Source organism: Balaenoptera musculus, chromosome 8, assembly GCF_009873245.2.
Source record: "Balaenoptera musculus isolate JJ_BM4_2016_0621 chromosome 8, mBalMus1.pri.v3, whole genome shotgun sequence".
NCBI lineage: Eukaryota > Metazoa > Chordata > Mammalia > Artiodactyla > Balaenopteridae > Balaenoptera > Balaenoptera musculus.
Window position 1 is genome coordinate 14,695,192 of NC_045792.1, and position 22,630 is coordinate 14,717,821.

The 22,630-nt window shown below is 50.6% G+C and overlaps 1 protein-coding gene across 3 annotated transcripts in view; it reads left to right on the top strand.

Moving 5' to 3' along the window:
- The first annotated feature begins 15,880 nt into the window (after positions 1-15,880).
- The window catches only part of FXYD6 (FXYD domain containing ion transport regulator 6), a 32,983-nt gene continuing 26,233 nt past the window's right edge, over positions 15,881-22,630 (top strand). For 2 of the 3 annotated variants that reach the window (XM_036860791.1, XM_036860793.1), the window contains exon 1: positions 16,043-16,171. The gene's annotated coding sequence lies outside the window, so the exon portion shown is untranslated. Of the gene's footprint in view, positions 16,172-22,630 lie in introns of all 3 variants that reach the window. The other variant, XM_036860795.1, reaches the window with a different exon arrangement.

Genomic DNA, 22,630 nt, shown 5'->3' on the forward strand with positions numbered 1-22,630 from the left:
TTCTACACCTCCACAGTGTCTAAGTCTGTTACCCCATGCTTCAAATGCTAAAGGCAGACATAAAAGTACACATGAACGTGTTCTTACATGAATACCTGTGTGTCTATGTGAGCGGTCCACATGCATGAGGGGTTCATTTATTCATTTAACAAATATTTCTGAGCATCTACCATGAAGCAGGCACACAGCTAGGGATGGAACTATGAGAAACTCAACGTGATCACAGCTCTCACGGACTCAAACATACATTTTTTAAATATATGAAGAAAAATTATACAAAGATATGACCAATGTTGATGAAAAATTAATCAATAGTCAATCTAAGAAAGAAATGGAAAATTTTATTTGCACCAATCTGGGGATTATAACCTAGGAGACAGTCTTTCAAAAAGTTCTGAGGACTGTTCCCCCCCCACCCAACACTGCTATTAGACAAAGGGTTATATGTCAAAGGATTATACATCAAAGTAATATACTGACAGTTTACACAGTCCAGCAAGGTGAGTAGTTGGTCATTGTGACCCCTTACAGGATTAAGGAAGGAATGTTATCTCCTAAGGAGTTACCTCGCTGGCATGAGGAGGAAATTTCTTTTCTTTTTTTCTTTTTTTGGTTAATAAGCATTCCTGTGTCATCTAAGGGGATCTAGTTAATGTATAATGCAGATGCACAATGCATACTAAAGAGGGAGCGGTAGTGGCTCAACTAGCAGAGACAATTTTATGTTAAATTTTTTTCTTTTCTCCTGACTTAAAATAATTTAATTTTATCACCACCTATAATTAGACTCTGCCCTGGTCTAGTGTTGGTGGTGGGAGTGGTAGGGGAATCAGGGAAGGCTTCCTGGAGAAAGAGATGTTAGAACCTAGATCTGAGGAGTGGGTAGGCATTAACTAGACAAAGAGTAGTGAAACCGTGTCCCCGTAAAACTGAGTTTTCATACCGAGTTTATGATTCATCTCTCTATCCAAAATTTTATTCTTTTTTTGTCCCCTCTGACCTCAGTTCTATGCTAACTGAACACTAATCAGAGTCAGACTAAAATTACTGCTGTCAATAACATAGTATACTAACATTGTTATTGGTGTTACTGAACCAAACCTGGGTCTGCTCGCCCACTGCGCAGCAAAGCCAATCTACTGACACCGGGTTGTGGTGAAGGAGAGTACCGTATTTATTGCAGGGCACCGAGCAAGGAGAATGACAGCTTATGCTCCAAAGACCTGAACTCCCTAATGGTTTTCAGGGAAGAGTTTTTAAAGGCAACATTTGGGGTGAGGGTTTGCAGCTCGTGGACTTTCTTCTGATTGCTGCTGGTGAGGTGAGGTATTAGGTGGTATTCAAGGAATCTTAATCATCAACCTTCTGGTTCCAACCAGTCTGAGGTCTACATGCTTGTGGTCAGCATGTAGTCACCATCCTCCACCCATGTGGGGGGTTTAGTTTCTGCAGAACAACCCAAAGACATGTGTCAGATTGTTCTGTATATCCCTTGAGGAGGAACTAGGACTCTGCTCTACTGCTGAACTGTTGTTTAAGCTATCATTACTTTTCTTGCTTGACTGCTTTTCCTTTGTTTCTGCATTCCCTCACTTCCCTAATTAGGACATCCTTCAGTCTGTTCTTTGGAATTCAGGGAAGGCCTAGGAGACTAAAGCCTTTTTCTACTAACAAGAAACAGGAAACACGGAGGGACTTTTGAGGAGGGCCCCGCAGGATCCTGCTCGGTTTCATTGCCCATAATGTTAATATACTAAGATTGCTATTATAGACATCATCATTAACATACAAACTCAGGTTGCTTCTCCAGGGCAAGCTGAGCTAACAGACCCCCAAGCCATGGACCACCTGGCCAGAGAATTGTAAACCAGAGGCATCCTGACTCCTGAAACTATGATTATGAAATATCACAAGACGATGATTAATCTCAGTCTTTTTGTTCTCCTTTTTAAAAACCGCTAGCTCAAAGGTCAAGTGGAAGTGGAATTGAGGCTTGTCTCCCACTCCCTTGCTCAGTGCCGTGCAATAAATCCTTACTTTGATGCAAACTCCCACTGTCAGAGTTTGGCTTTCTGCACCACAGACACACAAGCCTTTGCTCAGTTTCAGTAGGAGAAAGTGTGTTCCAGGCAGAGAAAGTTTTTGTCTTCTCTTGTTCCACCCTCAGTGAGAACCATCTTGCCAGGATAATCTACTGCCATTTCCCACTGTCGACTGAAAGAAAAAAAAAAAAAAACACAACCTAAAAGTTGAGAATTATGTTTTATTCCGCAGACTTGCTGGGGACTTAAGCCCGGAAGACAGCAAGGAGCCAGGATATATAGGAGTTTTTGCAAAAAAAAAACCAGGCAGCTGGAACACCAAAAGATTATTGTTAATTAAAGAAAAAACAAACAACTAAAGTTAATGAATTTAGCACTTTTCTATGAATGGTAAGATGCAAAAGTCTGGCTTAATGAAAGCATTCCTTTGATATGCACCTCCACTATCTAGGGCCAGTATCCTGTTCTTTTCCACCCTGAATCCCCTCAGTGTACACCGTCGGGGGCGGCTACAGTAGCTGACGGTGTGGTGGCAGGCAGCCTGTTTGTCTCCATCCCGAGTCCCCTCAGGGCGCACCTTCAAGGCGGCTGCAGTGGCTGATAGCTTGATGTCTGCAACATCCTCTGTTTGCTGATTCAGCAGGCAGCATTCTTGGTCCACACCTGACCACAGCACACATGAGCGTTTCTGCTTTGCTGCCTCAATTTATTGCTCTCCTACCTCTTTTTCCTCCTGAGGCAGGAGGAGCATGGCTTGAAGAATGCAGAGAAGACTGGAGATACTGAAGCCCAAAGATTGAGGGGGAGAGTGGGGCCAGAGGATGCTGAAGAGGTGGCAGGACCTGTGTCTGAACACGTATGTCTGTGCGTGTACATGCATTGGAGCACACGTGTGAGTATCTTAGTGCTGTTGGTAGAGGCATTATTAGTGGGCTGGTTCTCAAAGTGCGGTCCCCTGGGGGCGGGGCCCAGCACTCTGTTTTAGCAAGCCCTTCTGGTGGTTGCGGGGCTCGAGTCTCGCTTACATTCGTGAACCCCTCCTAGAGGACGTGTTTGTCTGAACACACCTGTGTGCGATATTTGACTTGCAGGTGGAGATTTGCATGTAGGCCTCCTGGCAGCAGGAAGCTCACTCCATCTTTCTTGACTTTGTCCTCTCAGAGCACTCCCGAGTCTAGGGCAGGTGCTCTGGGGCACTTAGCAGATACCAAATGATGACAATAATGACAGTAGCCAGATGTGTCTCCAGCCAAACCCCTATTTCTTACCAGTCTCTGGCTAGAGCAGCCACAAGGCACCCTTCTTTGATCACAGACAGAAATCTAATCTCAACAACACAGAAAGCAGGAAGTTCATGATGGGAGACCCAGGGAGATGGCCTATTCAGAGGGGAAAAAACTTACCAGCACTTCCCCTAAACAGGTTGCTGGACAAAGAAAGCAATTTCCTGCCTATCCCTGGCTAATGGCTTCTGGCATGCAGAGAGGGCAGGGGTGGGTGCCAGGGCCTCAGCCCAACACGGGGCAGGGGTCAGGGGTGGCTGGTGGCTATGAGAGGGTGTCCTTGTGTCACAGGATCATGCATTATGGGAGCCCTGGGGATCGGGGTCTTCTCGTGGGGAGAAGGGGCCAGGAGTGCAGAACCCCTGGAAGCTGTGAGCCGAGGTTGCATCTTCACCAAACAAACCCCAAACAAGTACTTGCTTTGCACCTGGATTTGGGTCCTGGCTCTGCCACTGATCAACTGAGCAACTTTGGGAAATCGCATCATTCTTTCAGGCTCAGTTTCCTTGTCTGAGAAATGGGGACAAAAATAGGATCTGCATCGCAGGGCTGTCGTGTGGATTAAATGAGGGTGAGGCAGGAGATAGATGGGCTCCAGGCTAGACATTTACAACTGGCTACCTGTTCACACTTCTTGGGGCCAGAAAAAGATGGGCTCCAGGCCGGACATTTATTACCAGCCTTCTGTTTATATTTCCTGAGGCAAGAGACAAGTGGGCTCCGGGCAACATATTTATGACCAGCCTCCTGTCCTCACTTTGAGATCTGCACTTTGATATAAAAACAACAGGAATAGGGTAAATAGCCAGACATAGGACAATTTTATGGCAGGAACAGAGAGGGACTAAACCCTGTTTAAAAGATCAAGAGGTCACGTATTTCCCATCCTTGGGGCAAGGGAGACACGACACACGTGCAGAAAGGCTCCGTGGGGTCAAAAAGGCAGGGGACGCCAGACCATAATTAGTCTTGCCATCCCCCTTAGACGCCCTTGCGCTGAAATCCATCTTGGCTGAGGGGTCCTTGCGCACCTAGGGGGGGGCCCTGAGACAAATTAGCCATGGGGTCAAAGCAAGACGACTGGCCAAGAGAAAAACAAAGACCCAGAAGACTGTCCCCTTATAAAGGATCTAAACTTCCCAAAGGCATGACTCTAGCTACTCTCTCATTGAGTTCACCCATGCATCTTTCCCCATGTATTCTGCTTTTCTAATAAACGCTTTACTTTCATCTATACCTTCCGTCTCCTTGTCAGATTTTTCCTCTCAAGGCAGACAAGGACTGGGGATTTAGACCCTAGACGCTGGCCCCCATGGTCTAGCGGTTAGGATTCCTGGTTTCCACCCAGGCGACCAGGGTTCAATTCCCGGTCAGGGAACTAAGATCTCTTCCAGCTGCTGCTTACTGCAAGTTGGTGCTCCCTGATGCGTGCACCTGAAATGAAGGGGATGTATGTGAACTCACCAGTGCTGTGCCAGGCCTGTGGTAAATGCGCAGAGGTGGCTGTTGGCATTTGTATCTCCTGCAGAAGCCTCTCTCAACCAGAGAATGGTATTCAGTTCTCTTGGTCACTCCCCGAGCCAGCTTGATGAGTTAAGCTGGATCGATCAGGGTCCCCCAGATATGGACAGGGTCAGCAGAACTTGGCGCTTTCATCCTTCGTGGAGCACCCAGTTTCCTGGCGACGTGCAAAGGTCCACAGGTCAGAGCAGGGGGCGTGTCCCTCTGACCCTACAGTCGCTACTGTCTCGCATCTCTGCATCTGCTAGGACTTTTTGTTGCAATGGTCTGCTACAGGGTGGAGTTCACAGGAAAATGGGGATCAGGAACACCTGGCACTCAAGGTTGTATGAGGAGGAGTGGGACGTGCCTAGTTCCCTGCCTGGCACACTGTAGGTCCGTGATAGGTGTCAGTTAAAGTTCTCTGTTGGAGCTGGTCAAAGTGGGCTTGGTCAGTACAGGAAATCAAGAAACAAATGTCTATTGAGCAATTGTCATTGCCAGGCACTGTGGTAGGTATTTTACACGTGTTTTCTATACCTATCCTCATAATAATCCCATGGAATAGAGACTATTAATAATATGTCTTCACAGGTGAGGAAATTGGTGCCCAGAGAAGTTAAGTAGCTTGCTTAAGACCAACAGCACTCGATTCCAATCAGTGATTATCCATGTTTATTCTACGACTGGCTCACCGCCTTCCAGAAGAACCTGTTCTTTGGCATGGCGTTGTGGATCTCTCCGATGAGCAGGAATTATTTGCCGAGGAAGTAAATTTACCAACCTCGCTCATTTTGCCCACTCTGATCACAGGGGAGCTCTTCCCTCTATGGGCCTTGACCTCTCCTACTACAAGCAAAATCCCTTCTCTCTTGTTAAATCTTGGGCCAAGGGCAGTCGGGACATATAAATTGTGTGCTCCATGCCTAGCAGTTCTTAGGAAAGAACAGGAAACTGAAAAGAAACTCAGTTGGGTGGTGTCTCTGAGGTCTCCCCTAATGATGAAGGGGGGCTGGACTTTCAGGGGAGAGGGGGGCAGAGAATGGAATTCTGACACCAAATTCAGAAGCCCACGGCCTCACTGAATTAGCTCCTGGGGCTGGTCCTCTCCCAGGCCCTAATCAGCTTTCTTATCAGCACAGCGTGGGGCTCAGGAAGTCTGTGTCCAGGTCCCCCCACTTGGGCACCCGCCAGGCAGTCCTATCTCTCCTCCACTGGTGGAGGAACCAGACAAGAAAAACAGGCCCTAGATGGAAATTTACAAACCCCGGTGCCTTCCCGGCAGGGCTTCTAAATCTGCCAAGTAGATGGCCTGCACCTCCCTCACATCTTATACCAACCTCTGAGCCTCAGCCTGCTCTCCCATCCCAACCCCCAACCCTCCCCCTTCAAAGCCCAACTCTTCCAGGAAGGTGGCCTTGATTAGTCCCGCCACTTATTCTGATCTTTCTCTTGGATGCTTTCGGTATTTCCACCTTAATTGGGACATTAATAATAGGCACTCAAGTACACAGCTTCGTTAATATTTTAAAATATTTTCCATGCATTTAGGAAAGTGTGAGTTTTCTCAGCTCCTCAGTTAGGACACAGAAACCCCGAGAGATGGGTGGGGCAAGGGAAGAAGGATAGGCCAGTACTCAGGAGACCTCGCTCTGGTCCCCACTGGGCCACTAACAAGCTCTGTGACTTTGAGCCAGTCAGTTCCCCTCTCTGGGCCTTGGGGTCCCAATTTGCAAAATGTTCTTTAAGGTCTCATCTGGCTCAAATATTCCATAGCTCTGTTTCCTTTGACTCTCCTCCTGTGTCTAGTTCAGAGCTCCACACACAGAAATCTCTTGTGCCCTGTTTCTTCAAGACTCTGTATTTCTGAGTCTGTTTGATCTCTCTTACTCTGTGTCCCTGGCCTGGGTTCCTGCAGCTTTGACCCGCTGAGTCTGGGGTCACGGATGAAGCGGCCATGGGAGGAGTAAGGGGGAGACGGAACTCTCCTTCTCGGTGCCAGGGAGGGCCTGTAAAAATACAAATGCACAGGTCGATCCCTGGAGAGTCTGATTCATGGGCCTGCGGGGGGCCCAGTCACCTTGTTTTAGTCAGCTATGGCTGCAAAACAAAACGTTCCCAAATTTTCTGTTTGTTTATTATTTACTTATTTATATATTTATTATTTTTAATACCTGGAAGACCCATGTTTCCTGGACTGAGAATCAGCGTTTTGGGCCTCAGCGTGCTCTGCAAGGGCTGTGACCTGAAACTTTTTAAAGAACCATCCACATTTTGGGGTAGCATTTCTGAATTGTCCATCACCAACCATTTCTTCTTGGATACCATCATGAAACACCTGTTTGCCGATTGGAGTTGTCCTTCAATTTGATGCACCTCTGGATCAGAATGAAACATTAAATTGTCTTCCTTCTCCATCAGGCGTACAGTTTTTAAACTATCATTGGCATTTCAAGTCTTCTGAAAACAACATGGCAGTCTATGCACCAAATTTTCTGTTTAAAACAACAACCGTTGCATTTACTCGTGATCTGAGGAGCAGGAATTCAGGCAGGGCGCCACTCAGTGGTATGTGGTCAGCATCGCTCAAGGGGCTGCCTTCAGCTCGGCTGGGCTGGGAATGTCCACGTGGTCTGTCTGTCTCTCTCTCTCTTTCTCTCTCTCCCTCTCTCTCCGGGGGGAGTCTGACTTCTTCCAAAGCAGATGGTCTCCAAGAAGTGGCATTCCAAAGGTCTAAGGCAGAAGTTGCAGATCTCTTAAGGCCCAGTCTAGAAAGTTACACGATGATAGTTCTGCCCCTTTCTGTTGCTCAAAACAAGACATAGAGCCAGCCCAGACTGAAAGGGGGAGAAAATAGACCCCACCTCTCAGTGGGAAGAGTGGTGAAGTTTCACTGTAGAAGAGCCTGTGGGATGGGAGAGGCCATCTTTGGAAACACAATTTACCATGATTTTAAAAATAGTCTCCTGGGACTTCCCTGGTGGTCCAGTGGTTAAGACTCCATGCTCCCAATGCTGGGGGCACGGGTTCAATACCTGGTCAGGGAACTAAGATCCTGCATGAAGCCAGGCACAGCCAAAAAGAAAAAAGAAAGTCTTCAGATGAGTCTGCTGCGTCCAGCGTCTGCGAACCGCGTCTCAGGGAGCCTGCTTCGCATCTCTCCCTTCCTCCTTCCCGTCAGACAAGGCACAGCTTCAGACTGCCTCACAGCGCCGACACGGGGGCTAATTATGGATGCGCAGTGGTTTTCTCTGTCAGTATCATTCCTACCATTTGCATTCAGTAAATACTGACCGTACACTCATTATATTGGTGAGTGGGGAGAGGGTTAAAAACATAAACCAGACTCCCCTCCCGTCCTCAGATTACTCACCATGTAAAAGTAAACAACTTCGTCTATTCCCTGGGTGAAATCATTGCATCCCTTCTCCTGATTCTGAAAAAGAAAGTTCTGAGTTAAATTTAGGAAGATGATTGCAGATTCTCTTTTTAACAAGGTCTCGGGAAGGAGTTGTGTGCCAAGGGCTATATAAATGTTTACAATTAGAGTGAATGGCCAGAATGGTGAGCGTTTTATACCTATCACCTCCCACCAGCTACATCTAAGTTTCCATACAAGGCCTGAAAAATGAAAATCAATAGAGATAATGCTTGAAATGGTGGACATCAAATATGCCTCTGGTCTGAGAGGCAATTACTTGAACAGCATCTTCAAAGAGACAAGTGAATTACAGGAGGGTTGAGAGGGACAGAGCAGTCAATGGTCCCAGGAGTCCAACATAAACAGACAGAGAGGCAGCGCCTCCATGACCACAAGTGGTCTGCTGACCTGCCCAGGATGCCAGGCTTCTGGCTACTGCCCTGCCCGCCTCGGGAAAAATGCAGGTTTGTCTATAGGCACCCGATTTTGCTCTGTAGGGAAGCTCCTCTCCTCATGGTAGTTAATCTGCAGGCTTCATGTGACTTCTTTTTTTTTTTTTTTCACACACACACACTGTATTTTATTTTTACAAGAGATAAATAGACTGACACCAAGCATTGTACATGGATGACCACAACAAAAGCAACAATGATTGCAATTACCAAACATGAAACACACTCATACTATGTCATCATGTGACTTCTTTATACAGAAGTTCAACAGTCTGCCAGCCCCGAACCATTTTTATTTCTTTCCTGAACTCCAGCTTGGGCTTTGGGGTGGCGGTGGGGGAAGTTGGGGATGTGAGAAGTAATAAGTGCATTCAGATCAGTCTTACCTGCCCAGCACATGTGCCTAGACTAATGGGTTATTGTCTAGTTGCAAAGCTGGTTTAGAGACCGAATGGAGGTGCCTGCTGGGTCACTACAGTTCTTCCGGGCCCCCAAACTCAGCTACAGCCTCTGTTCTGAGCCTGGATCCAGTGGGTTGGAAGAAAGTGTATGATGATACACAGGTGTCTCTCTCCATGAACGCTGGCTCCAGGCACTCAGGGAGGGGCGGGGAGTTCTGCCGCCTGCTTATGCTAACAGGCTGTCAGCTTCTCTGTGCATAGGGATAACAGAAACACGAAGCTATTCTGGTCTTGTCTAGGGAGCCATTATGTATTGAATTTCCAAAGTTATTATCTCCAAAGGGCGACATCACTCAGTTTTCTCCCATTTGCATTCACTGGGAAAAGACAAATGGGTGCATATTTGCAGAGTGGAAAGGCTGGGGGTGGGGGGGAGTGGTCACGTGCTCTAACTTGGATAACCAGCGGCTCTGGAAGAAGTGTGCTCATAATTAGAGATCAGCACCTTGAGGTGACATTACACGCTTACAAGTTTAATTTAATCAGGCAGCAATTGGTTTTCCAGACTAATGGGATTGGGGTGAATTTTTCACTTAGAAACAAATCTCATCTATGCTTTGGCATGCCTTGTTTCCTGACATACGTCATAGTTTTCCTGTGGGAAGATAGGGAGAGATTTTATTTCAGACTTCCCCCGCCCTGACTGCCTTTGCTTTCTTCCTTTTCCAAAAATCAAGACCCAGATAAAGATAGCTAAGGAAAGGGACCATGCAGGAAGCACTCCACAAAGAGTGATGCTGGGATTTGTGTTTCTGATGTGCTGGTGTGTGTCAAGTGTGTGCCAGTGGGGCTGTAAGTGGCAGGTGTAGGTTTTCTAGGGGAGGAAGGCTTGTGCTGAATTTCTGCTTTCTCATGATGAAAGGCTGCTCTCCCCACTTGTATCCCTTAGGGGTGTGTTGGCTGCGTGGGACAGAAAACCAACTACAGTCAATTTATGTACTGGGAGGTACAGCCGGTGCCACCTCTGATATACTCGGCAAGAAGAGCCGCTGTCAGCCTCGGCGGCCCCACCCCTTGGGGGCTCGGGCCCAGGAGCTTACAGAGGGAGGGGTGACCTGGCCTGTACAAACTCCTGCCCCCCCATCCCCGTGTCCTCATCTTTAAAAAAAAAAAATTCTCAGCCTGGAAAAAAAATTTATGTACTAGGAGCTGAGTTTTCTCATGTAACAAGAACTCTGGAATGAGGTAATTCAGATGTTGTTGATGCCTCTTTCTAGCTTGCTGCCCTGCCATCCTTAGTTGCAGACTTCTTCATGGTTGCAAGATGGCTGTTTCATCTTCAGGCATCCCATCCATGTTTCTGACAAAAAAAAAAAAAAGAAGGACAGGACATAGAAAACAAACTTACAGTTGCCAAAGGGGAAAGGGGAGAGGAGGGATAAATTAGGAGTTTGGGATTAACAGATACACACTACTATACATAAAATAGATAAACAACAGGGACCTACTGTATAGCACAGGAAAACGTATTCAGTATTTTGTAATAACCTATAATGGAAAAGAATCTAAAAAAGAACACAGATATATATATGTATAACTGAACCACTTTGCTGTACACCTGAATCTAACACAGCATTATAAATCAACTATACTTCAAAAAAAAAAAAAAGGAGAAGGGGGAGGAGGAGCAAGGGCAGGAGGAAGAAGAAGAGGAACAGAAGAAGGGAGAAAAAGAAAAGGGCAAAGGGCAAAAGGGACATATTACTGTGTCTTTCTTAGAATTCTTCCTGAGTATAATTCTGTTCCCATCTCCTTGGCCAGAACTGGATCATATGGACAACCCTAGTGGCTGGAAAATCAGTAGTTTAAACTGAACACGTTGCAGCTGAATTAGAAAAATGTTCTGATAGAAGGGAAAAGGAAGGCGGGGAAGGGAGAAATGAGGAGTTTGGGACTGACATATACACACTGCTATATATAAAATAGATAACTAATAAGGACCTACGGTATAGCACAGGGAACTCTACTCAATACTCTGTAATGGGCTATATGGGAAAAGAATCTAAAAAAGAGTGGATATAGGTATATGTATAACTGATTCACTTTGCTGTACCCCTGAAACTAACACAACATTGTAAATCAACTATCCTCCAATTAACAAAAAAAAGAGTTTATTGATGAGGAAATGAAGAATTAAGTGAATTAACTGAAATCAAATAATAAACTACATTCTAAGGGAAAGAAAAAGAAGGGAAAAAGAAGAGAACGGACCTGGTCTAGGGAACCAGTGGTGTCTGCCATCCTACCCAGTCCCTAGTGCTCCACCCACAGTCAGAGAAGTCCTGCTTTTCAACCCCCAATGTCAGTGTCGGGGCTGCCTTCTCCTCCGCTCCAGGCAGTCTGGCCTGGGAACCCTCCTCTCCTCTGCCTGGGGCCTCAATAGCACCAGCTTCCTCACCCCTTCATCTTGGGAAGAGAGAACAAAGCAGCTGCATCTCACCGGCGTGGTCTGGGCCCAGGGTACCCGTGCCCAGGGAACCAGTTCTGAAGACACTTTGGTTAAGCTGAGAGGTTGCTGGCTGGAGAGAGGGCATGGAAGAAAGTGTTCGGAATGCACCTGGAGAGGTGGGCTGAGGCAGGATCATGTAGAGTCTTGTGAGCTGCAATTCACTTAAATTCAACCAGTTGTAAGTGAGTCACCATGCAAGACACTAGGGCGTATAAATGGAGTAAGATGCCTGGCTGATCCCAAGGAGTTCCCATTCTACTTGGGCCGCACACACATGCAACTAAACACAGTAAAATTCAGACGATGATATGTACAAGCACAGATGAAGAGACGCAGTGCAGTTCATGACAGTGTGGACAAAACAGCTTTAATTTCAATAAGGTGATATCTGAATTTCACTTTGCATGGTAGGTATGATTCATGTAAGTAGAGAAGGGAGGGAGAGGATATCTTAAGCAGAGAGGATTATATGAGCAAAAGTTTGGGGGTGGGAAAGCAGGCAATGTATTTGGATAATTGTGAGTGGCCCTCTTGAGCTGGGGGACAGCGTTTGCAAGGACTGGGGTGACCAGAGTGATGAGATGGGGAAGGCAGGGCAGAGAATGGGTCGGAGATGAAGCAGAAAAGGTAGGTGGGTGTCAGGTGGTAAAGACTGAATGTTGGATTTTAAGAAGTTGGATTTTAACTTGTAGAAAATAGGGAGCCTTGGAAGGTTTGAATCACATCTGTGTTGCGGAAAATTATTACCAAACAAGAGTTACTGTGGGGTGGGGAGACTGAGGCAGAGGCACCAGCGGGAGGCTGGTACCTAGAACAGAAGCAATGGGGGGAGAGGCTTGAGGACGGCACACACTTTTCTGGATGAATAACTGAGTTGGAGCAGTGCCATTTCCAAATTCAAGGAAGATGCGGGAGGAGAGTCAGCTTTGGGGGGTCAGATGATGGATTCAGTATGGGCACTGCTGAGCCCCTGGAGATTACTCGTCTGGGTCTCCAGGGTAAGGACCAGGCTGGAGAGCGTGGGGTCATCAGCCCTAAGTGGGTGGCAAAACCATGATTGTGGATTGGACTGTCCAGGAACTATGCAGAGTAGAGGACAAAGGGCCCAACACAACTGGTTGAGGGAGAAGCCAAGGAGTTTGAGAAAGAAAGAAGTGAGTGCCCAAGGAGTGCTTGCAGTTTCTGTAAAGGTTTGAAAACTAGACAAATTTTCACAAAGCAGAAAGTGAGGGCCCAAGGAGTGCTTTTGAAGTGAGCAGAGCTCATTCAGTGAGGGGCTTAGCATTCGCCCGAGGGTGGGAGAGAACACGCTTTCAAATCCCTGCAAAGTAAAATGAGTACGAATGGACCCAAGGTAGCAATTGGTGGGCAAGGTCTGCTCTGCTTCTGCAGTCTGCACCCAAGGATGAAACAGCACCCAAAGCTTGCTGTTTCTACTAGGAACTGCTAGGAGGGACAAAGGTCTCCTCAGGTGACTCCTGGTCTTGCCCCTTTAATTTTCCCTGCAGGCCCTCTGCTTCCTGTCCGTAGCTGTGTGACCTGGGTACTGACTTATTGCAGGTCTGTTTTTGCCACAGTACAAGGGAACTGGGGCAAGTGTTATCCAGATGGAGTTTTAGCTGCACAATTGCAAGATGCTTAGCTCAGCACAAGTCCCTTAAGTTCCCAACAGTTACACTATCCTTCCAAACCCTACGTCTTGGCATGGATCTTATTCTGGGCATGGGGGGGTGAGAGTGGGGAGGGTTTTAGAAATGGTTTCTGTGCTTTCGTGCCCTATGCCCACCGTGGCTGGGCACCCCTACCCCAGCTCTCTCTCTTTGCTCCTTGGCCTCTAGAGAAGCAGGCTTCCCTTCAGTTGGGATCCAAGCCGATTTCTCAGCTTCATATGAGCACTGCTCTCCTGACAGCTCCTGATCCTTGACTGTAGGGTCCCCCACACTATGGAGCCAGCAACTCCCCAGTTCTTGCTTGCAGTAGTTTTCTTAATGCCCTTCAGTGGCTTCCCATTGTCGGGAGAATAAAAGCTGGACTCACCCAGGAACCACCAGGTCTGCCTGGTCTGGCATCTGCTTCCTTCTCCAGCCTGTCTCCTCCGCTCCAGAGCCACTGCGGCTCCTTTCACGCCATGCTCCTTCTGCCTCAGGGCCTTTGCGCATGTGGCTTCCGTTCCGGTGTCAGAATCATTTCCCAGCCCTGCCTGTCACTCCAATTCCTGGCTCCTTCACCTCATCTCCTTAACACCTCCTGACCCTTCAGCTCGCTTCTCAAACGTTACATCCTCAGGGCTCTGAATCCTGTTTTAATGACACACTTGTCCATGGGATTATTTGGTCAATCTCTGTCTCGCCAATTAGCTCTAAGGGACCATGACTTTCCTTTCACTGTGGAGCCTGGAGTTTGGCCCAGGGCTCACTGCCCAGTAGCTCCTCATGCCAATAAATGTGTTGAAAGAATGAGGCAGCTGGTGACCTTTTTTACTGACGCCCGCATGTTTCATAGGGGCTAGATGTGTTTATTCCTCCCCTAGAAGGGAGCCAGGACTCCCGCTAGAACAAACTTGTGTGTGACTTCACAGCTGTGTCACCCCAAACTCCCTCAGCTGTGCCTCTGGATGCACTGGGAAGAAGCACATTTGAGGGGCAAGCCAAGGTCCTTCCGCACGTGAATGTAGCTCCTGCTGCCCCTTTGCGGCCTTTCACTGCTAAGGGGGGCATCTGAGTAATTTGGCTAAACACCTTGGAATTCTCTGGCAAGACAAGGGCTGGTACTAACAGGTGACTCGGCTTTGGAGTTCTGACCCCTGGCCTGTCTCTCTCAAACAGACTTGCAGACCTGGGTTTGAAGTGTCCTCACCGGGAGGAACTCTAAGAGGCAACACAGTGAGATGCTGGCCGCAGCCCTCAAGGGCGTCTGCGAGGGACTAATCTACTTGCCCAAGGACATGGGCCTAGCGAGTGATTTTCAAAGGCACCCACGGAACTTCGGGACTGGGCCAGAGAGACGTCCACTCTGTCCAAGGTTCTGTGCTCATGGAGTCCAAACTGTCCTCTCGAGGGTTCCCCACTCTTTCTCAGTAGCCATTCATGGCTTCCACATCTGTGCGAAGCCTTCTGGAATCCATGTATATTTCCTGCTTTGGGGTTTTGAGACTGGACCGTTTATTAAAATAATTCAATCTAGGGTTCGAGCTGGAAGGGGCCTCTGGATTATCTAGCCCATGTCCTTCATTTCACAAATGAGAAAACTGAGGGCCAGGGTTTGGGGTGTTGAGGTAGGGCTGGGTCTCTTCCTGGCAGTACCCATTGTACTAGGGTTCGGGGTCTGTAAGGAAGTCCCTGCGGCTCCTCTCGGGCTTGGACAGTTACAGGTTCTCTCAGGAACCGGCCCCCTCTCCCCCACCCCCAATCCTGTCGATCCCCCTCAGGGCTCAGGCTGGGCAGCCTCATGGCCAGCAGCATGGCTTCCTGGCTACCAACCGAGTGGCCAGCCCTTGCTGTGTCCGTGGTTTCTGCCAGTGGCTGGCCTCGGGCCCTTGCTACAGGCCCTGCTCCGCACAGCGACTGCCGGCTTACGGAGCGCTCACTCTGAGCTCAGCTCCCGGGGGTCAGTGTTCTCACCGCCGGTTCACATGTTAGGAAACTGAGGCTAGAGAGTTCCCTTCAGTGCTGTGCTCAAGGTCACATCACAGGTGCAGTTGCGGAGCTAGGATTTAAATCTTCTCATTCAGTTTGTCGTCTCGAATTTGGACCTGAGGAGTGGACTGGGGAGGGGGCAGTACTGTGACCCGCCAGGAGCGGGACGAGGGGCCCTGATGAGGGGGATCTGGGCAGCAAATCTGTGGTTCCAGCTTGCCCCCGCCCTCAGCAGCCCCCCTGGCTCTTGCTGAAAATGACAACTCCGGCCAGAACCGGCTCGCGCGCCCACGACACAGCCATTCATGCTTTAGGTGCGCATCCCACTTAATTGTCAAGACTTCCAATTAACGTGGGTTGCTGTGTCTTGGTGCTGGGTTATTTTCTCGTATTTTTCCGTCCCCCCTCCTCCCCTCCCCGAGTTTACTATTTCGGAGAGACACTAGCTCTGTCTTCGTGTTTGTCTCGCTCCCTCCCCACCCTCAGCAGAGGAAAACCGAAAAGCCACAGCTGGCGGCGGATGCGCGCCGGCGCTGGCCCGCCCCCCGGGCGGCGGTCTCCTGTTGCTTCTCCGAGCGGCCTGCGCTTTGAGAAAGAATCTCTCCCGCACCCGGGAGCAGCGGCGGCGCGCTCCGAGGAGCCGGCGGCGCGCGGCGAGCAGGAGAGGGTCTGCGCGCGGACGCCAACCGGAGGTCGGCGGACGGTGACCTCGCGGTCCCCGGAGCCCAGCCCCAGCTGAGCTCCCGCCCACCACTCCCCACCCCTGCAGGACGCGCCTCTCCAACAAGCCCCAACCCTTCCCAGCAGGGGAGGCGGGAAAAAAGCGAAAGCCTCGCCCACAGCCCTCCCCCCAGCCCCGCCGCTCCCAGGCTCCTCCGGACTCCGCGCACCCTCCTGGGATTGTCTCGGAGGGGACCGCGCCGTGCAGGTAAGGGGTTGCGGTGGTGGCAAAGTTGGGTTCTTCTTTTGGAGAGGGAGAGAGGCTGGGGTGGGGACCGATCGCGGGGCGCCGGGATGCTGCCAGGGTTGGTTTGTTTCGGTGGGTGTGAGCGGTCCTCGCCGGGCAGCTGCCGCCTGGGCCGCGGAAACCGGGTAGGGGATGGAAACCCGGAGGTGGTCGTCGGAAGAGAAGAGGAGCTGCCGAGGGGAGGCAGGCCGTGGCGGTGGGAGTGAAGGTGTTCTGGAAAGGCGCTTGCCGCCTGCCTGGAGCTTGGGGCTACGGTTTTGGGAGAAGGGGAAAGGGCTGCTCTCCGCTGTGTCCAGGGGGTTTTCCTTTGTTACTTGGAAGCTTGGACTCTTAAGTGGAGTGTGCGGAGGTGAAGACAGGGAGGGGGCCGGCTGTGTGTGTGCACACATGAGCCATACAAAATGGAACTTGCCGGCTCGGTGCTTGGGGGACAGGGAGAGCTGGGGCTGGGCAGTGGGCACTGGGAGTGGGGGCAGGTAAGGAAGGCTGATTCCAGGGCGTGGGGTTCATGAGAGCGTCTGCATCAATTTTCCTCTCCTCTTGTCTAACCAGTCCTAGCTTCTTCCAGGGGGGCTGACCACCCCCACCCCCCAGTCCCTCCTTTCCTGGTGCCCAGCCCTCTTTCCCCAGCAGGGCTGGCCCTGGCACAGCCTTCCCCATTGTGTCTCTTGGGCTTCCGTGGATACTTGGAAGGGCCGCCTGGGGCTACTGGCGCTCGCTTCTGGGCTCTTACAAGTGGTGGCTGGTGAAGGAAGCACCCGATGGTGGGAGCAGGGATCAGCCACACTGGAGCGATGGGCCTGGCTAGGCCCCTGCTGCCCACCTCCAGGCACGGCAGGCTGTGGCTGCCGGGGCTTCTCGCCACGAATGTGGCCTCTGTCTCCACTTGCTTTGTCTTCTTGGCGTTGTGCTCTCTGGCTGGGCCCAGATTTCCAGGTTTGGAGATGGATCAGTGGGCAGCCCATGTCCTCTGTGGAAGGATCCCACTGTGAGGGCCCAGTACCCTCATATTGTGTATGTGTGGATATGTATATCTGTTTCCGCAACTTAGCCTTTTTCACGTGACCTGCCCGGTAGTTGCCATGGAAACCCCTCTTCAATTCTCAGCCTCCCTCCTTTTCCTGCCCATTCTTTACCTCCATATCGCCTCCCCTCCCCCCAACATGGTTGCCTAGATACTGGTTATCCCTGACTTCTCAGAGTAGGAGACCCTGGAGAGCTAGCTAGCTCCCAGCTCAAACTGACGTGGCCCCTACCCCATCCAGGCCCCCCAACACACAGTACACGTCACAAACACACCCCAAACATATGCACACTTGCCACACCACCTATACACTCACACACATACCGCACATCCTACTTGTCACACACACTGCATCAACACACTACACACACATATATCATACCACACGTACACCACATAACACGCCAAATACACCATACATATACCACACCACAACACACCACCCCCAATGACACACGTACACCCTGTCATCGCACTGTGTGTGTTTTCACACATACCAGCAATAACATCCCATTGCTTCCCCAACACACACGCAGTACTTCTTCGCAATAGGTCTCTGGCTGGAAGAGAGAGGGCAGTTTCCTAGCTCTATGCCAAGTAGCATGTAGGGGAAGGCTCAAAAAGGCCAGAAGGAAACACCTCCCCAGGAACCCTGCAGAAGAAGGTGGAGAGAAATGCACTTCCAGATTCCTTCAGAGGGCAGCCCCTCTCCTAGGTGCTAGATGCAAGAGGCTGGGCATGGACCAGAATTTAAATCTCTCCGTGGCAGCTTTCTACCTGTCTTGACCCTGAGAAAGCCTGAGGCTCCTGGCCCCTCCTAGGAGTCTGGACTCTGCCGCTGAGTCTTCCTGCCTAGCAGAGGATCAGGCAGCTCTGGGACCAGCAGAAGGCTCTGAGCCTCCACAGAGGAGGGAGGAAAGGTTGTGACTGTGTTCGGAGAGCGGGGAGGGCAGGGAGAGGAGACAAAGCCTGGATGGGGGCTGGGAGGAGAGGGGAGCCAGAAAGAGAGGAGCCAGGTGAGTTTAGAAAGTGTAGGTAGGGTGATGGCGGGGAGGAGGTCCAGGCTATCCTCCCTCCCCCAGGTACACTTTCCTGCTTTCTCCTTGGCTCCGCCAGCCACATCTGTGCATCTAGGAGAGGAAGCGGGTTTGCAGAGGACTCCTGGATTGCCAGGGCTTTTCTAAGACCTGTCGCTTCTCTAGGGGTCTCGTGGTAGACACTGGAGGCAAGGGTCTCCTTCCTGGCTGCCTTGTGATCTCTGGACTGACTTAGGCCCCATTTCATTCAATTATTCAAGGAATTGTTTTAAGTACTTACAATGTGTTCATTGCTAGGGTCATGAGGGTGAGAAGGAAGACACACAGTCCCTGACCTCAGAGTCCTAGATTTCTCAGAGCCGGAAGGGGAACATCCAATCAGGACATCATGTAGATGGGGAAACTGAGGCTCGGGGTCACACACCCAGCTGTGGCTGAGGCCTCTGACTCTTCAGCCAGGATTTGTGACGCCCATACTTCCTGTGCCACATCACTTGCCTTCTTTTCTTTACTGCCAGCAATCCTCTGGGGACCAGGATCCCTTGCAAAGTGTGGGTGCCCTAGTGGGTGGGGAGCCTGCTCCATCCTATTTTCTGGGAGAATGTGGCCAGGAGTGGGGGGAAGGAGGAGCAGTTCCCTAGACCCTGGAAACTCCCCACAGCCATAGGGAAGCCAGCCCACCAGATCCCCCATAAGTCAGAGCCCAGCCCTGTTGGACCTAGCTGGCTGCCATCTGGATGGCACACTGTGCCAGGCAGCCCCCAGGACTCACTGTCTGACAAATCACCCACCAGCTTCTGCCTGAACACCCTGGAGGAAGCAAACCAGTCATGACAGGCACAGCCCCTGGAGGCAGAGGGCCTGTAGCAGAAAGGCTATGAACCTGGAGACACAGACCCAGGCTGTAGTCCTGGCTGTGCTCCAAGGGGAAGTGCATTCATCCCACAGATATCCTTTTGGATGCAAACTGGGTTTCTGGCGAAAGTCAGAAATGGTTTAGACTGATCTCAAGCAACTGAAAGCCGCCACGATTTTAGACCTCTGTTTCCACATCCATCAGCAGAGGGGCTAGATTTCATGATTTCTAAGGCATTTCTGCCTCCTAATTTTTATAGATTGTACAGTCTTGAAAGAGATCCCTTTTCTCTCCAGGTGCCAAACTATACTCATGATTTCATAACACAGGGTTGTAGCTGAGCTGAGCAGGAAAGGGGCTGGTCTCTGGTCGCTCCGGAGAAGGCCTCCTCTTTCACCCCGTGGGCCAGGAGATGCTCAGGAAAGCTCAGACCAGGCTTTTTCCTCTCAGGCTGCAGTAGCCGGTCCCCCTGGACACCATGTCCACCTGGTCTCTTCTGCCAGGATGAAAACTGGGGCTGGGTGGAGTCTTGGGAGATGTGGTCTCTGGAGAGGATGAGGTCCAGGGCCATCATTTTGGTGGGTCTATGAATCCTCTGGACGGAGAGCCTTGGACCAGCTGGAGAGCATGACGGGAGGTGCCAATCAGGGTTTTCTGTCTCTAATGAGAAGCAGGGTGTCTCTGGCCAAGACAAAAGCTTGGAACCAATTTGGCAGCATCTTCTGTGCTGTGGAATGGGAAGGAGGAGGGGCCCTCTGACCTGGGAAAGTATGAAGTCAGCTTGGAGCTCACACAGGAACACACTTGTTACAAAGATGCGCGGGGGAGCTGGAGGCTGGGGAGCGGGGCTGGGGCCCTGGGAACCAGGCCGGGACCATGGGAAGGTGGCTGCTCAGCTCAGAAGATCTGATTTGAAGCCAGGGATGAGGGAGGATCTGGTTGGAATGACAGTGCCCCCCATGCAGCTGGAGGGCAAAGCCAGGCCTGGGAAGGGATAAGAGGCGAGGTCTTCAATTCATACAAGCCATCCCTTGAACAAATGTTAACTGAGTCCCTCCCCCATGCCAGGCGCTGTGGGCTTCCCAGGACCCACAGAACTGTGAAATGATGTTTTCATTCACCGGAGCCCTCCTGCTCCGGTAGATCCATCCATTAGCCCTGTCCCTCCCTCTCTCCCCAGCTGACCTCACCCGCATCTCCCACCGGGAAGGCCCTGCCACGTCCTTCTTCAACAAGCAGGGCCCCACACTTGCTCGTGTGTGGCTCACACTGGCACACACTCTCCCCTCCTCACGCATACATAATCTCCATACCTAACACACAGGCGTAAGCTCACAGGTTCCCGGGCACCCCCTCACCTCACCCCGGTGCAGTCTCTCACCCAGACCATTGTGACCACCTCTTCCCTTCCACTTTCTCAGCCCCCATCCTTTTACCACTGATCTTGTGGGCCCATATGTCCGACCTCTCCATTGCCCTTTTTTTTTTTAATTAAAAAAAAAATTTATTTGTTTTATTTATTTATTTTTGGCTGCATTGGATCTTCGTTGCGGTGTGCGGGCTTCTCACTGCGATGGCTTCTCTTGTTGCGGAGCATGGACTGTAGGCACGCGGGCTTCAGTAGTTATGGCTCGCGGGCTCCAGAGCGCAGGCTCAGTAGTTGTGGCGCACGGGCTTAGTTGTTCCGTGGCATGTGGGATCCTCCCAGACCAGGGATCGAACCGGTGTCCCCCGCACTGGCAGGCGGACTCCCAACCACTGTGCCACCAGGGAAGGGAAGCCCTCCATTGCCTATTAATGAGGACAGGTACCTGGCACTGGCCCTCGAGGCTCTCAGGAACTCGGCTGCAGCTATCTCTCCAGGCACCTTCTCCAGATGGTCATCCTGAGCCTTGTACTTCCTACGCTCTGCCTCCGCTCAGGCCCCAACAGGAATGAGTTGTCTCACTCCAGCCTGCTGAGTAGGGGGTAGCGGCCTTTGGAGACGCACAGACTTGGGGTCTAATCTGGGTGCTGACGCTTCCTAGTTTTCTTAACTCTTCTAAGCCTCAGTTTCCTTATCTGTCAAATGGGCATGAGGATTGAGCAGGGGTAAGCAATGTCAAGTGCTTCTTGGTGCCTAGCATATGGTAAACACTCAGTAGATACTAGCTGCTATAATAATAATAGTAATAGTAATGACACATGGTTATTATTAGAATGACATTGTTGTTGTTATAGCATCCTTTGAGGCTCCTCTCCAGTGCTCATTCTTTCAAATAGCTTTTCCTAATTCCCAGTAAACAGACAAGCTTTCCTCTTCCTGGTACCCCTGAAATGCTCTGTTGATTCTTCTCTTAGAGTACACGCCTACTGAGCCTTCATTTATCTACTTATGTCCTCGCCTGTCCCCCATACCCGCTCCTACCTCTTCAAAGGCAAGGTCTGTTTTTTGCCCCAGACAGGGCCTGGCACAGTGTCAGACGTGGAGAAAGCCCAGAGAGCATCTTTGAACTGAACATATGTGGGAAAAAGTCCTCACCCACCAGGGCATGGTGAAAGCCCACTTGTCCTTCTAAGCTCTCTCCCACTGTCACTCCTACCCAGGTGCCCACCACACATACCTGAGGGGTACATTCCTTTATGCCCATGTGTCATTTCAGTCTGCCTGTTCCTTTGGTAGAATCTGAAAACTAAGAGTCAGACCCTATCGGAGGTCTGGAGGTGTTTAAGGGCTGAAGGCAATGGAAGGAAGCTGATTCATCACAGCGTTTTGGTGATTGGGCCTTGACGGAGACCTGGAGAGCCGGCTGGAGGAGGTGGCGGGGGGGGAGGGGAGCACTGAGAAAGTTGTAAAATTCCTTTAAAATTCCACACAGATCCTCAGGTTGTTCTGGGCTTAGATTGGATTATGACTAAAGGCATAATGATGCTGAAGAATCCATTCATTCAGTCACGGGCATTTACTGAGCAGCTACTGTGCAAAGTGTTGGAGATGCAGAGATGCCTAGAATGTGCCTCTGCTTCCAAGGAGCTCACAGTCTGATGGGGGAGACACACATGGTCGTGATGGTGGTACCTGGAGAGAGGCATGGGCCTTGGCTCTGTGGGAATTGGGGCAATGAGGCATGTGGCAGGAGGGAGGGGACAGTGCATTTCCCGAAGCAGAGACAAACAAGGTCGGGTAAACCTCCACTCATGCAACGGGACCAGGTCGGGCAGGTTTCCAAGTATGCAGGCCCATGGGTCAGGGTGCATCCCTGTGTCATTTCTACCCTCAAGCAAGACAATGTGAGCACAGACAAAGTGCCCTGTAGGTTCAAACGCGCCGCCCAGAGCTGTGCTTTCAGAGGAGGTGGGCTGTTGAGCAGAGGCTGGAAGGGGCAGGTACTGTGGTCTGGCGGTGGGCAGGGCTACTCGGGCCTGGCCCCTGGGCCTCTGGCCGCTGCTCCGAGTTTCTGTTTCTGCAGCTGGGACTGTTCGTCTGGCCTCTCTTGAATGGGCCTTTGTCAGTAGGCTGCCCA